Source organism: Lichenostomus cassidix, chromosome 6 (genome assembly GCF_008360975.1).
Source record: "Lichenostomus cassidix isolate B80296 chromosome 6, HeHo_3.0, whole genome shotgun sequence".
Classification (NCBI taxonomy): Eukaryota; Metazoa; Chordata; class Aves; order Passeriformes; family Meliphagidae; genus Lichenostomus; species Lichenostomus cassidix.
In genome coordinates, this window is record NC_139487.1 from 31,984,816 (window position 1) to 32,000,718 (window position 15,903).

Here is a 15,903-nt window from a genome sequence, read left to right on the forward strand (position 1 = left end):
CAGAGCTGAGTTTTCAATCCCCTCTCCATCCTTAGGCTGCCTCCACTGCCAGCAGTAGGCTGTGAAGCCCCAAAGTTCCTTTTTCCACCCTTCTTCCATGCTGGCAGCCAATTCCCAGATGTGAGACTGGGTTGGTTTTCCCTTTTCCATGACCTCAGCCCCATTTCTCTTGGCGCTGCCTCTCCCCTTGCCCAGGGGCACACTCCCAGTGGATGTATTTTTACAGGAAAAGAGTTTTTGGCAGAGGAAAGGGGATATGCCACTATTGCAGACACTTCATGTTGCCAGGATGATGCTTTAAATATTCCATGCTCTTCATCTGGTTACAATCACTGGATTCCAGCTGAAATCCATGGACTCACACACACCCACCCCACAATAAATACAAGGTCACGCAGAGGGAAGAGCAGGAAAATGAAAAGCAGAGTAAATACCACACTCCTGATCCACTTTTTTTGACTCCCTGAAGTCCTGGGCTGGTGCTTAGATTTCCTGTGCCCCATAAAAGCTCATTAAACAGTTTCAGGGGTCATCTCGATGGCATTTTCCTCACTCCAAATGGGATGAGACAGCCCGGAGTTAATAAGTCCGAAAGGAACACTTATAAAATAAGATGTTGTCACAACGTGCTGTTAAAATAGCAGGTGAGCTGGCCCATTTGGAGAGCTTAATGGCCCCACGTTTAAAAATATCTGTGCTCCATTTCCCCCAACACACCATAAATCTGAGGCAGATATGGATTTTCCTGCCTGGGTGCTGTGTGGAGTTCCAGCTCTGACTCTGCATCCCTGGGGGATCTCCCTGTCTGCTCAAACCCCTCCTGTTTCCCCTCCCACTGCCTTTGCCACTGTGTTTTTGGGGATGGTGGCTGCAGGGATAGGGTTGTGCAAAGGACATTTTTCTGGCATCATCACCATCCCCATCCAGGAGGCACTGCCCTGCTGTTGGATGCTCCTCCTTCCCTAGGCTCAAACTCCTGAGAGTTTAGCAAAGCTGCTCCCACCCAGGTCAGTATTTTATTTTTCTTACACCTTGCGCTATTTGCAAGAACTTCATGCCCAGCACGAGATTTTCCAACTGACAAGTGAAATTTAGTCAGCAGACCTTCTATTATTCCCAATTCATTCCCCTGCCAGAGGGTTGTGCGGGATGAAGGGCTGGAGAAAGGAAAACACTGGCGAGCATGCACGGCCTGACAGCAGCCAGCAAACCAAACCCAAGCTGAATTATGATCCACAATTTATAAACCATTACGTGCAGGGGATTTCAAGTGTATTTATTGCAATCTGACTGCGAGCAGCTCAAAAATCAATTTGGTAAATGCGGAGGGAGAGGGCGGAATTATGAGTATGTTTTTTGTAAGTGCTGTGGCTTATCCCTTCCCTGGTAAAGAACTGCAAACCCTCTGCTTCCGAAGGGTTTGCCATCAGGGATGGGATTCACCCAGGGTGCCTAAAACAAAGGGATGAACACAAGGGAAGGGATGCATAGGGCATAATAAATGCAGGGAACGATCACAGGGAATGAAAGGATGTGGCAGAAACTCTCCAGAAACCTGAGCTCCAAGCTGATGCCTCATTGTCCCCCTGCATTGGGCACTGCTGAGGCACCTCAAACCCTCAGTTCAGTTCCAGGCCACTCCATTTAGGAAGGACACTGAAGGGCTGGAGCATGTGCAGAGGAGGGAAGTGAGCTGGGAAAGGGTCTGGAGAACCAGGAGAAACTGAAGAGGGCTCAGCCTAGAGAAAAGGAGGCTCAGGTGGGACCTTCTGCTCTCTACAACTCCCTGACAGGAGGGTGCAGCCAGGTGAGAGTGTCCTAGGTTGCAATATTGATGTAGTTAAGTATTCTATTACCACCAGCTGTGGGCCATTAGCTGCTATCACCCACTCCGGATGACAGGCAATGGGCCATCCGTTAGCTATTATCACTTGCTAACGACCCACCCCGCATGACAGGCAATGAGCCATCAGACCCACCGTGTAACTCATGACTTATCTCATCCCATTGTGAGATGCTCTGCCGAGGAAGGAGGAGCCAGGTGTTCCCACCTAGATATAACCTGGCCCTAAACTGCCTGAGCTAGCCCTGTCTACTGGGTTCCCAGAGGACCAGAGCTACTACTAGATCTTCAGCTAGAGACTAACCTTCACAAGATCACCGCTTCAACTAGACTACTTCAGTTGACTGCTACTACCACCCTAACAGGGTGTTAGGTTGTATCTGACTTTGTCAGTGCTTTTCCTTGTATTATTTCACTTATTTTTTAATTTCAATCTTGACTTGTGATCTCCCACTGGTTTGTTTTCAAACCAAGACATATTTTGGCGCCCAACGTGGGGCTCGACCTGGGGAAACTCAGAAAATCATATCACCATGATGCTCAGCCTGTCTATGTGGGTAATGTATCTTACCCTTTATATTTTCCCTCAAATGGGAAACTATCTACCTGTTGCATTGCTCCTGTTGCGACCAGGGAATGGCATGAGAATTGCTGTATTGGTTTATTACGCCTATTGCATGGTAACCTGTGAGGCGATGAATACCATTCGGAATATATACTCGACTTTGTCTGCCTGGCCTAACCTGAGCTGCTTCGTCTGGGACCTCCTCAGCAATCACCCACCCCACAAAAACCCACCACACACACCACACAAAACCACAAACAAACCCACCCCCCACCACACAACCCACAAAACAAAAAAACCCAAAAAACAACAAACACACAAAAAAAAACCAAAAACACACCCAACACAACCACCAACAAACACCAAACCAACCCCCCCCAAAAAAAAACCAAACAACACCCACACACAAACCAACCACCACCAACAAAAACAACCAAACACACCCCCACCCACCACCACAAACACCCCACAAACCACACCCCCCACACCCCCCAAACACCACAAAACCAACAACACCCCCAACAACCAAAAAAACCCAAAACCCACCCCCACCAACACAAACCCAAAAAACCCCAACACCAAAAAAACACAAAAACAAACCAACCAAACCCAAACACCAACAACAAACCCCAAACCCAAAACCCACCACAAACAAACCACCCACCAAAAACCCAACACCAAAACAAACCACAACAAACAAACAAAACAACACCACCCCCACACCACCACCACAAAACAAACCCCACAACCACAAAAACCCCAAAACAAAAACAAAAAACCACCACACCAAAACCAACCCACCCCACAACAACCCCCCACCAAAAAAACAAACCCCCACACCCCCCAAACAAAACAAAAAAAAAACCCACCCCCCACACCCACAAAAAAAAAACACCACCAACCACAACAACACCCCCACCACAAACCCAACAAAAAAAAAACACCCAAACCCAAACACAACAAAAAACACCACCAAAAACAAAAACCCCCCACCAAAAAAAAACACAACACCACCCACCACCCACAAAAACACCAACCCCCACACCCACCACCAAACCAACCACACACAACCCACACACACAACAAAAACAAACAAAACACCCCAACCCAACCCCCACACCCCAAAACCAAAACAAACCCAAACACCCAACACCAAACAAACAAAACAACAAACCCCCCCAAAACCCCAACACAAAAAAACACACCAACACACAACACACCCCCAAACCCACACAAACCCCCCCACCAAAAACAACAACCAACACAACCACCACCCAACACCCCAACCACAACCAAAAAAACACAACCCCAAAACACACCACCACACCCCACAAACCAAACAACCAACACAAAAACCAACACCAACCCCCCACCCCACAACACCCACCACCAACAACACAACCACCCCCAAACACACCCACCACCCAACACCCCACAAAAACCCAAACACCAAAAACACAACACACAACAAAAAAAAAAAACACAAACCCAACCCCACAAAAAAAACAAACCCCCAAACACCAAAACAAACACCCAACCCACACAAAAACACCACCCACCAACCAACAAAAAACCAACCCACCAACAAACACACCCAACACCAACACCCCACCCAACCCAAAAAAACCACCCCAACACACAACCCACCCAACAAACAAACCCACACCCACCACAACAACCAAAAAAACACCCACCACCACCCACCCAAAGGTGCCGGCGAGACCCGAGGTCGACCACTGGGATTCTGGAGTCGAAGTTACAGAGGGTCTGAAGTCAACTACACTCCCACCGAGAAAGAAATCTGGCAGCTTACGAAGGAGTCCAAGCCCCTCAGAGGTGATCGGCACAGAAACACAACTTCTCCTTGCACCCGACTGCCAGTGCTGGGGTGGATGTTCAAGGGAAGGGTTCCCTCTACCCACCATGCCACTGATGCCACGTGGAGCAAATGGATTGCCCTCATCACACAGCGCGCCCGTATTGGAAACCCGAATCGCCCTGGGATTCTGGAAATCATAACAAACTGGCCTGAAGGTGAGACTTTTAAATTATCTTCAGAAGAAGTAGAGGAGCAAGTAGCAGTGCAGAAGCACCACAAGCTGCCGGAGGTGACCTATCTCTTCACCGATGGTCCTGCCGAGTGGCGCAGATCGGAAATGGAAAGCTGCAGTATGGAGCCCCACACGACAAGCTGTACAGGCTACCGAGGGACAAGGTGGATCGAGTCAGGTCGCGGAGCTTAAAGCCATCCAACTGGCTTTGGATATTGCCGAACGAGAGAAATGGCCAAGGCTTTATCTCTACACCGACTCCTGGATGGTAGCCAACGCACTATGGGGATGGTTAGATCGCTGGAGAAAGGCTAACTGGCAGCGCAGAGGAAAACCCATCTGGGCTGCTGAGATTTGGCAGGACATCGCTGCCCGGGCAGAAAAGCTGACTGTGAAAGTTCGACACGTGGATGCACATGTACCTAAGAGTCGGGCTAATGAAGAGCATCGTAAAACGAGCAGTGGACCGAGCTCCAAAACACAACACCACACAAAAAACACCCCCAACCCCACACCACCCAACAAACACCACCCAACACAAACAACACACCCCACCAAACCAAGACAGAGAGTCAGGCTCTGCTCTTTTCCAACCTTAGCAATTCTGTAATTCCATGACCCTAAACCAGTGGATAAAGAAAAATGTGGTGGGCATCACCCCCAGCACACTGGACCTGCTGTACCAACCTGAACTGCTTGAACACCTGAGTGGCTTTAATCCTATGTCAGTCCCTGTCTGGGACTGATTTGGAAAAAGCTTGGCTTTTTCCTGTCTGACCTAAAGCAGCTCAGTGCCAGACTGGGAAGGGGGAAAATTCCATTTATATACAAGGAAGAGATGGGAGGAGACATCCTCCCCAGTCCTCACTTCTCACTTACTGGTTTTGGGAACCACAAGCCCAGCTTTGCCAGGGAAGCTCTCAAAAGACATGGAAAAAGTGGTGGCTGCCATGCCTGTGTGGAAAATTGGGGCATCTGCTCCCACAGGTTGGATGAGACCAGCTTTTCCATTTTGGTGATCTGCAACCATCTGGCACATTTTGAGCAAGAGGGTTCCTTCAACTCCAATTTAAGAAATGGAATGAAAAAGGATGAGATTAGATGAGAAGCTGAGGGGAGTTTTATATCTCTTTAATGATGACCTTTTCCCAGGTTTTTTTCTGTAGCGCTGGGAAGAAAACTTAACTTCTATTTTAAAAGGGAAACTGGGTTTCTCATATGTTCCCATAATTCCTGATGCTGGCACTTTAAATTAATCACTGCAAAGAAGCCACCACGAAAATAGCGATACCAGAACTGAATATCCTCTGGGCAAATGCTGCAAATGCTGCCTGATGCATTCATGTTTAAAAAAAAAATAAAATCATTCTTTTCCTTGGCACCTCTCCTCTGGCTCATCCTATGCAAATCACCTCACTAAGGAGAATTTCCCAGGCCGTGACTGAGGTTGGTCAGTGGGGCAGATCGAAGCAGCAAGTTCCCAGGTAATTATTTATGTGTGAACTCAATACAAGGAGATTAAATCTGAGCCACATTCTCTGCCTGGGTCCATTCTCCCTCGGAGTGATGTGCTAAACGAAGTTTAATTGCTCTGGTAGGCAAACGCTTTAAATGCTCCAAAATCTGGTAATCCCACGTGTCCACTTTTTCCAGGACTCATCCCACCCCACTGATGGTTTGGGAAGGGGAAGGAAACACCTTGTGGTCTTTGTGACCAGGTGCTGCCAATCTGCACAGCTCACCTATCGAGCAGAATAAGCCCAAGAACAAATTCTGAAGTGGGGAATGATTTCCAATATGTGGCTTACCTTAGGACATCGTGGGTGACAGCAGGTTCAGGAGCAGTTTTCCAGAGGTGAGAGGAGCTCAATTCACTTAGCAAGTTATTTGCAAGTTATTTGTTATTATGGAATTATGTGCCAGGCTGTGTTCCTAGCAGAGTTTGGGGGTGAAGTTTTATCTGCATGACCTGAAGCCATCCTGCATTCAGCAGGATTTGTCCTCTTCTTCCTGGGGTGAACTGAGAGCAGAAATACCAGGATGGCATTGCCCAGGGCAGAGGTGCTTTGGCAGAGCCCATGGCTTGGGGGTGCTGTTGGAAGGGGATAAGCTATTCTTCACATAGTAATTTAGGTTGGAAAAGCCCTCCAAGACCATCCTGTCCAACCATTCCCCCAGCACTGCCAAATCCAGCACTAACCCATGTCTTCAAGTGCCACATTTACACAGCTTTGAAATGTCTCCAGGGATGGTGACTCCACCACTTCCAATGGAACAGAGGATTCTGGAGTGAGAGATCACTTCCTACAGGATATCACAGATGCCAAGAGGTTGCCTCAGCTGCAGGAGAGACTGGACAAGATTAGGGGCAAGTCTCCCCTCAGACTGGTAAATACACAGGAGAGGGTTTGGTGCCAGGTATCCCCAAGGAAACATCTAAAATGAGCTGAGAATTACCTTCTCTTGCCCTGCCAAGGGACACTGAGCAGCAAGGACCAGGGCTTCAGGGAGGAGGACACCCATGGTTTCATCTCCCATCCAAACTCAGGGCAGGGGAGGATCACTCCAATCAGAATTTGGCTCCCTGAAAACACACCTGTCTCTTGGGATGAACATCCCCATCCCTGCCTGCTCCTGCCCACCTGTGCAGCCCAGCACTGCTCACTGCACTCAAACAATTCCCTTGGCTTTTGGGACTGGAATTAACTGGTTTACAGGAATTGTTACTCACCATTAGCTTTAAACTACCTAAAAGCTGGGTGAGAAACTGTCCTTCCCAGCTCCATATCCCCTCCCCTTGCTTTAACCCTTTCCAGCACACTGCTTCCTCCCCACCTTCCTCGGGAGCAGCTGGGATAACTTTTGGAGGGTTTTTTTGCACTTGCACAGCCATTCATCTCCCTGCTTTGCCTGCCTCGGGTGGTCACACGCCTTGATTCCCCCAGCTTTACTCACATTTTTCTACAAGCACTGACAGAGCCACCCAAGGGACGGGAGAAGTTTACGATTCACAGCTCCCCTTTGTCCTCCCTGTGCTTTCCCTTCTCCCTCCAGAGCAGTTCCAGCTCAGCACAAGGAAGAGAAAAATGTGCCTTGTATAAGCTGTGACGGCTGATGACTGATGACATTTATCTTCCCTCCTGAGGAGGATGGGAGAAGTCACTTCTGGCTGGTTTCACCTGGGCTGTCAGGTTTCTCAGGGCTGGTTTTAGCCTGGGGGTGACACATTTTCACAGGCCACTGCAGTGACGTGCTGCCAAGGCTTTAACCAGGGGCTCCCCAAAATTTGGCTCCACACCTTTTCCAGCCCCCTTAAATGTACAAACATTACCTGTAAGTGCTTGGCAAGGGACATAGGCTGCTGTTTCTCCACTAAAATAGTTTCCATTTAACAAAGAAACTCTGTCTGGACCAATTTTTTTAATCTGCCCCTTCCTGGAAGATGTGACAGCACATAGTTGGGAAGATGGATGGCACACAGTGTGTGTAGCACTGCATCCATGGCACGGGGCTGGAATGAGAGGAAAGGAAAGCAAGACTCAGGGAGAGAGCATTTACTGGGAGGTGCTGGGCTTCCCAAGCAGGGATGTCTGCTGGGTGCTGTGGAGGTGCTGCTTCTCCCTTTGGCTGCCCAAAAGCAGCCACAGGAGTGATGTGGGTCCTTCCCCAAGTACCTTCAGAGCTGCAAGGTCAGGATGCTCTGCTGGAGCAGGAAGTCCCCAGGGAGGATTCTGACAGCAGAGCAGCACAAGGTCTGCAGTGTGGTGTGCCCTGCTTCAGTCCCAGGGGGAGAGCAGCACTGCTCCCACATCACATGGGACTGTGGAAGGCAGTGTGAGCATTCCCTGCATCACTTGGCATCTGAGAATGGTGGTGCTGGAGGTTGAGAGCCTGCAAACATCAGGAATAAACTTCATTCCCAAGGACAAGGGGAAAGGCAGAGAGGACCTTCTTGCTCACTCCAAGCTGTGCTGGAGAAGGGGATAGCAGCACACACCAAGGTAAAAGTCCCATCCCTGGAAGTGTTCAAGGCCAGGTTAGACAGGGCTTGGAGCAACCTGGGACAGTGGAAGGTGTCCCTGCCCATGGCAGTGGATAGAACAAGATGGTCTTTAAGGTCCCTTCCAACCCAAACCAGGCTGTGATTCTACAAAAGAATACAAGATTTGACCCTTTGAGGAGGTTTTGACTCGCCCCCCACCTTGTGCCTATCTGCAAACTTCAACACCATTGCTCTGCACATTTTACATCTTGGGGAAGAAGAGATTTGTGTGGGCTCACAGGGGGATGCAGGGAGGGAAATCTGCTGGGTGTTACTAGGCAGAGAAATCACATCAGGCTCCAGGATTCCCTGGAGAGGAAAACAGTTGGAGGTCAGGACAGCCTTTGTGGTAAGCACAGACGTGCTTTTCAGCTGAACCAGAAAAGCTTTCCTTATGTCCTTATAGGCTTTTCCTACTGCCAAGCGCAGAGGCATCGGAAATAAGCTTTTTTGGGGGTTGCTGGTAAATGTGTTTTGTCACTACAAACTCCCTCCATTGAGGATTTAGATACCTCTGGCCTTCTTCAAAACCTGTTTCCTGGCTGTTTCCCCTCCCCTTTTTTTGAAAACACTGAAGATTTAAGCCGAGCAAACTCACCAACCTTCCCTGACTGATTTTTCTCGGAGGCTTTCACCGGAATAATTCTCCTCCAGCTTGCCATCAGTGCATGCACCAACAGCCACCAGCAGTATTGATCAAGTACTGAGTCACTTGTGAGCCAGCACAGGCACTTAGAAACTGGTAAAAAAAAAAGTCCTCTACAGGAATATCAATCTAAGTCCAAGAAAATCACTGAAGAAAGGGCTAAAAGCATATGTATTAAATGCAGTACAATTTGGCTTTATAGAGAGCCCTCTGGATGTGATTCCAAGCTGCCTTATATGAATTTAAAAATTATCAAAGCTGATACCTCCCCAAAAGAGCTAGACCACTCAGGGATGGTTATTTTTATTTGTGGTATTAATGCAGTGTCAAAAGGCCCCATTACAGCTTTTAGAGAAGTAGCTGATATAAGAAGCTCCCAGAACTGCCCTTTACCTCCTGCATCTTCCCATCCTCCCTCAGTTGCATGAGTTTCTCTGGATTTGCAGTCATAGTGAAAAACTCAGGTGTGAATGGTAAAACACACCCCTGATGAAAAGACTCCAAAACAAATTTCCCTTGCTGGGCTCTCAGCACAGCCCCAGGAAACAGTGAGGTAATCAACCTCTGGGCAGAGCCATTGGGAAAGTGCTGCCAGGGGGTGCTAAACAAGATTGGACCCAGGCTGCCTAAAAGTGGGAGAGATGCACTGGTTCAGGTGTGAGAAACAGGAGGGGCAGCAGACAACATTTAAATCTTTGGTAGTGGGAGATGCTTGGGTTTGTGACTTTTTGTTTTTTTAAACAAACAAAAAGGATCAATATTTAATTCAGCTCTAGGGATAACCTACCTTGGAAACGCAATTGGTGAACTATTAAATATTGCCTTTCCATAATTCTGCCTGTGTTTATTGCCAGTGCCTGCAGTTTTTCTCCTCTCTGTTCCCTTCCTGAAAGCATAATAGTGGTTTTCGTGTTTTTATTACACAGTGCATCTGTTGCCACTTCTGTTCAAACCTCCCAACCAAACGTGTTTCCCCCGGATCACCAGAGCTCCGAAAAACAAGGAGGTGTCACCTGAGCAGCTGTCACCTCCCCTGCCCTTTGCTTGGGGTGGGGCTGGCACCTCCAACCCTTTCCCTGGCATCCCCAGGGCAGATGTTCAGCCACATTCCAGGCAGGAAGGGACATGGAGGTGATGCCCAGCTGCCAAGGGTCCAGGAGGTGGAGGTGAGTGCCATGGCTGGGGCAAGAAAGACCAAATCCTTTGGCTTTGTTCCTCTTTTGTGCCTGAGCCAGCATTAATTTCTGTGATTAGCCAAGGGAAATATTACCTGACTGCCTGTGCAACGCCATGGGTTGGTGTTTCCCATGCAGGCAAAAGTGGGTGGCTAACACAGGGAAAATAAGGATGCTGGAAAATAGGCAGGGTGAGCTGCTCCTGCTTGCTGCTGCTCCCCTGGTTCTGTTATGAAAAAATGATAATAAAAAAGCCAATAATGCCATGTTGGATTGATGTGGCACTTCCAATTTTCAATGCAAAATGCTCAGGAGAAGGCAGTGGGGCTGTTCACTCACTGAGGTGGCATCAACTCTTGCTGCCTTCTCTTCACTGTGCTTTCCCACAAGGAATAGCAGCCTGGAGCTCTTCTTGGTCATGACTGGAGCTTGAAGATCTTCTTGCTTGGAGTTTCAAGGTTATTTTCATCAGCTGGCTGTCCAAAGTTAGGTCAGCCCCAGAAGTGGGGCTGCCTTTCTTCTGTGCGATAACTGACCCACAGCATCATCCTCTGCATTATGCAGAGCTACTCTGAGGAAATAAGACCTTTACAACACACACTCCCCCTTTTGTAACATCCCAAGGCAAGTTTAGTCAGCTCTGCAGGTGTCAGAAGTGTCAGACCTCAGTGTGTTCTCCAAGCCAAGATGCTCTGTGGGTGCTGGAGTCCCATCACTCACAGCACAAAAGAAAGGATGTGTGCAGGCAGTTATCAGATCTGGGCTCCTCACTCATTTCTCAGAGCAGGAAGCACTATTTATTACATCTTTTTTGCTGCTTCTAAACACAATCAACCATTTCTTGGCATTTCATCAAGGATAAATAGCCTGATCCTGCTTCCATCCACATGGAAGGAAAAATTCCCTTTGGCTTCTTCTGCAGTGTGAAAGCTCAAAGAATATCAGCTGATGGCTTTAAACTTCCTACCTTTTTCCCATTTTCTTTCTCTGTGAGGAGACCAGGCTTCAAGTACAGGCTCCCTTCTGGGGTTAACCTTCCCTCCCACCTTCCAAGGACCATCTTTTCCAAACTGTTGTGTTCCACTGCCTTGGCTGCAAAGGAGAAAGGAGCTGCTGTGTCTCACAGCACAGCCCTGAAATATTTAGAGTTTTGAGTGCTAAATCCAGAGCCATGGAGCAATGGGAGAGCTAATGGCATGGATGACAGGGGGAAAGCCATGGCATGAAGGTGGCAGGAATGGCACTGCCACCAGGGTGAGGAGCATCACACACAGTGGCCTCCATCACCCCTAAAGAGAAGGTTTCAATTCCAAGATTCATTAATCCAGCATTTTTCAACAACTCCAAAAATGACACACACAAAAACCACCCCCACCAACCAAACAGGAGAGAGTGGCAGTGGGGTTTCTTTTCCCTTTTAAAATGTGTAAGCATGTGTGTTTAGTGCTCATGGAAATGTCAGATCCGAAGCGGAGGGAACTGGTACATCATCTGTCAAAACTGCAGCTGGTTTTAGCAGCTCAGCGTGACATTATCACAGAGCAACACGGGAAAGGGAAAAACAGAGCCAGGAGCACACAGCCCAGCACGAACAGGAGAGGATGAAGGCCTGCCTGCTGTATCAGAGGTCATTAGGAATAAAACTGACACTGAAACAGAGAGTTAAATGCACTTTCAGTTTGCAGCAAGGACCATGTTGTCTTAAAGGCTATTTCTGTCCTTGCCTTCTGCTACAAACACCCATCTGCCTGAGGACACGGAGCTGTGCATGGCCTTCTGCATCTCTCCCAGGTCTGGGGCTCTCATCTGTACCTTCCTTTAGCCTTCCTCTGGATAACCAAAACTAGCAGCACTGGGGTTCCACTCACGGATCTCAAAGAGCCCCCAGAGCCCTGTTTTCCCCATCTTCAGGGAAAGGGGAGCAGAGAAAAGCAAATGATGCAACCCAAGATCATGTGGTGGATCCCAAAATCACGATGCTCCTTCAGTAATCAGCTTCCAATAGACCCACATTTCTCTCTTCTCCTCCAAGTCCCCTACTTGGTTCAATGCTCAGCAGCCTTCTCAGTTAGCTGCACCCCTGGGTGCTCCACATCTCTCCATGACCTTAGCACTTCCCCAAATTTGCTTTTCCTCGACGTTTCCAAGCACTCAGGGGAGCAGGACCTTGTATTTTTAGCACTGGTGCGGCGAAGTGCTGAGCAAATTCCCAGTGACAGATTATCAATAGGCAGAGCTATTAAAAATTTCCCCAAACTCCAGAGAAAGCCAACCAAGCCCTGAGCAAAAAGGAGTCGATTTTGAGCCACTCCAGTCCCTGTTCCTCTGGTGTTTGAAGAGATGCTTCCATGGAGAGGCACACAGAGGCCAGGGATGGGTGTCTGTCCTGCTGGGTTTCATGGAAGATTTTGCCCTGGCAGTGAGGAAATATTTGGGCTGGAGTGTTTGGAAGAGCAGCAAAGCCTGTGGTCAAGAGCAGGCTGGCTAGACTTGCTTTAGGTGGAGAGAAAGCAAAGATCCCTTTGCTCCTCAGGGATGGAGGAACGATTTGCTGTAAATCTGCCCTAATTACAGGCAGGTGCCCTCAGGGACAGCCACACTCCTGCAGGGAATGCTGGGTGCCAGAGATGGATCTGCCCTCAGCCTGGCATCCAGGGCTCTGGCTTGGCCAGGGAAGGGTGAGGTGTCTGTGCTGCTGGCTCAGCGCTGTCATTTGGACAGATTTAAGGAGTGTAATCGTATCTCCTGGAGCAGGTAATGCTGCCTGATTATGAGCAGGGGAGGGGGGAATTAGGAGCCAAGGCAAAGACAGAGCTGTTTAATGGACCCATTAGAGGGCATTAGCTGACAACGACAGGACATCGCTGGAATTTAAAAGTAGCCAGAGCTTTGGGCTCAGGGTGTGCTGTGCTCTCCATCTGCCACTGGTCAGTGCTTCCCTGGGATCCCAGGGAGCTGCTTGTCCATGGGCTCCCCAGCCTTCCTGGGTGCTGGAGGAGAGGGGAAGCCAGAGGGTGGCAAGGGGATGGTGCCCAGGGTGCATTCCTGGTTCATGGAGATGAATGGGAGTGATGCATTTGGCAGTCCCAAAACTTCCTTACCACACCATCACTGCCTTCTCCCTGCTGATCCCTTGGCCACCCCAGGACCTTTCCTGACCCCTTGCTGCAGTGCCAAGAAGTGTCAGTGACTCTGGGAAAGTCACCTGAACTGCACCAGTTTTCCCAGTTAATCCATCACCTGCCACCCCTGACACCCAGGATTCATCATCACTCATGTGTGTTGGAGCAAGGGGAAGGGACAGGGCCAGCAGCACCACTGGGAACACTGGAATCGTGTTTTCCTCCTCTTCAGTCCAGTCAAAGATCATCAGCTCCTGCAAGCAGTGAGGCAGACACACTTAAAAACAAAGAAATAAATATAACCCAGACCACAGCTCTGCAAAAAGGACCTGGCTGGTGGGGAGGTTGATACTTGAAGACTCCAGAGAAATGAGGACATGTGTGATGAGGACACACATTGCATGGGGAGGTGGCAAAAGAAGCCTCCCCAAAAATTTTTTTCATGGATCCAGCAGTCTTGTGTATTTCAGTCCTGGTTCCTGACAAGAGGAAATTCCCTCTTCTATGTGCATTTTCCGCAGGCCAGGGCTCACAGAAGACCAGCCAAGGACACCACAGAGCTCCATGCTGCCTGAAAAAGAGCCTGGTTTGGCCCCAGGGTAAGGATAAGCAACCCCAGCCAGCCCTGCTTGCTGGGAAATGCAGGAATGGGGTGGACGAATAATTTGAGGATAATTCAGGACAGAAGCCCTTCCTCTGCACCCCAGAGAAGTCACAGGTCCAGCTAACCAGGAGATGCCTCCCTGGAGTGGGATCCCTCACAGGGACCACAGGCAGCAACCTGGATGATGGATACAATCCCCTCCACAATGCATTTCTTTGCTGCTTTCTCCCTTTCCTCTTTCCCTTCTCTGTCCTCCCTTCTGTATCCTCCAGCCCCCCTGTTCCCCACCAGCTCTTTGCAGCTGGTAATTACAGCTGAAGTGGACAATGTCTAGTTATTTTCAGGCATGGCCAGGCTGGCTAGAACGAGGCAACAGCAGTGCAGTGGGGAGGATGCTGTGGGGTTCCTGTCCTCCTGCTCAGCAGGGACACACCTCTGGCACTGATGTGAGAGCAGTTTCAGGGGTGGATGCCCATGCAGAGGCCTTTGGAACATCCCTTCACCCACACCCTGCACGTTATGGAGCACCAGCAATATTGTCCCAAAGCTGGAGTTAATTCCAAAGTGGCTGGGACACCCAGCAGCCCCCTAGATGCCACTTGGAGACCAGGAGAGCAACCCAAATTCCCTTTTTCCAGCTCAGAGGGCCCAGATTTGAGATGAACATTCTTCTCATTTCAGACCTAAAGTGACCTCACACCTCGTTTTTTCCTTCCCCTCCCTTTGCTGCTTTGACACAAAGCAGCCCAAAAAGACCCCAAAAGGAGGGAGGAGCCACAACCCAGGGCATGTGCAGAGTCAGAGCAAAGAACTTGTGAAGTACAAGCCCAGCTATTCCATCCACTCGTTAGTAAAAGATATTGTTGCCTGCAGGGAGACAGTTTCTGGCTGATTGAATGTAGAACTGTTTGGAACAAATTCAATAAACCCCAGCGTGCCTTTTGCTTTTAAATATGCTGTTTTCTCTAAGCTGGCGTTCCTCATGGAAGAGCATTGATTGAGGCTGGGAGTTTGCCAGCCAGGTTTGCAAGATGAGAAAAGGGAAAGAGTGGTCACTCTGAGCCAGGTGAAGATGGTGACCCCCAGCCTGACCTGCCTCACCTGGAGGTAGACATTTCAACACAGCCTTCTTCAACAAACCTCTGGAGGGCTTTGGTGGTGCTCCAGCATGAAACACAGCCTGGGAAGATGATGTCAGAACCTCCAAAAATCACTGCAAAGCCTATTTTGGGGGGGTTTAGCAGTCCAAAGCTCAGGGCAAGCCTGGTTTTAATTACCTTGATTCTCAATGCCTTGCACTGGATTGTCACACGTGCCACAGCACCAAGGCTGCCAGGCAGAGGATTCTCCATGGATTCTCTCTTTATTTTCATTTATAAGAGCCTTCAGGACAGGTTTAATTGCTGGGATATGGACTAGTCATTTCCAGTTATGACTACAAGTGAATCAAAGTGCTGCAGCCCCTGCTTTAATTAAAAGACATGATACCTATTCCTACCTAGAGTGCAATGGCAACAACAGCAGGTTATTAGGAGAAGTAATATCCATCTAATCCAATCTGATCTGTGTAGTTATTAGGCCTAGCTAAGTATTGGTATTGATTTTATTACTAATATCACTGCTGCAATAGGAAACCAACCACAGCTCAGAGTTTTGCATCATTCATCATTTTCTTCATTTGTTTGGCTTCGGAACAGATGACTTTGGTTTTTTTCTCCTTTGCTTAAAATCCACATAAAGGTTTCCTTTTGGGGATTCTACCACTTTCTCCTTCATCTTTACCTCTTCCTCACTACATCACCTTTCCCCCTCTTGGGTTGCCCCTTGCCCTCTAGAAAACAACTTCATGCAGGAT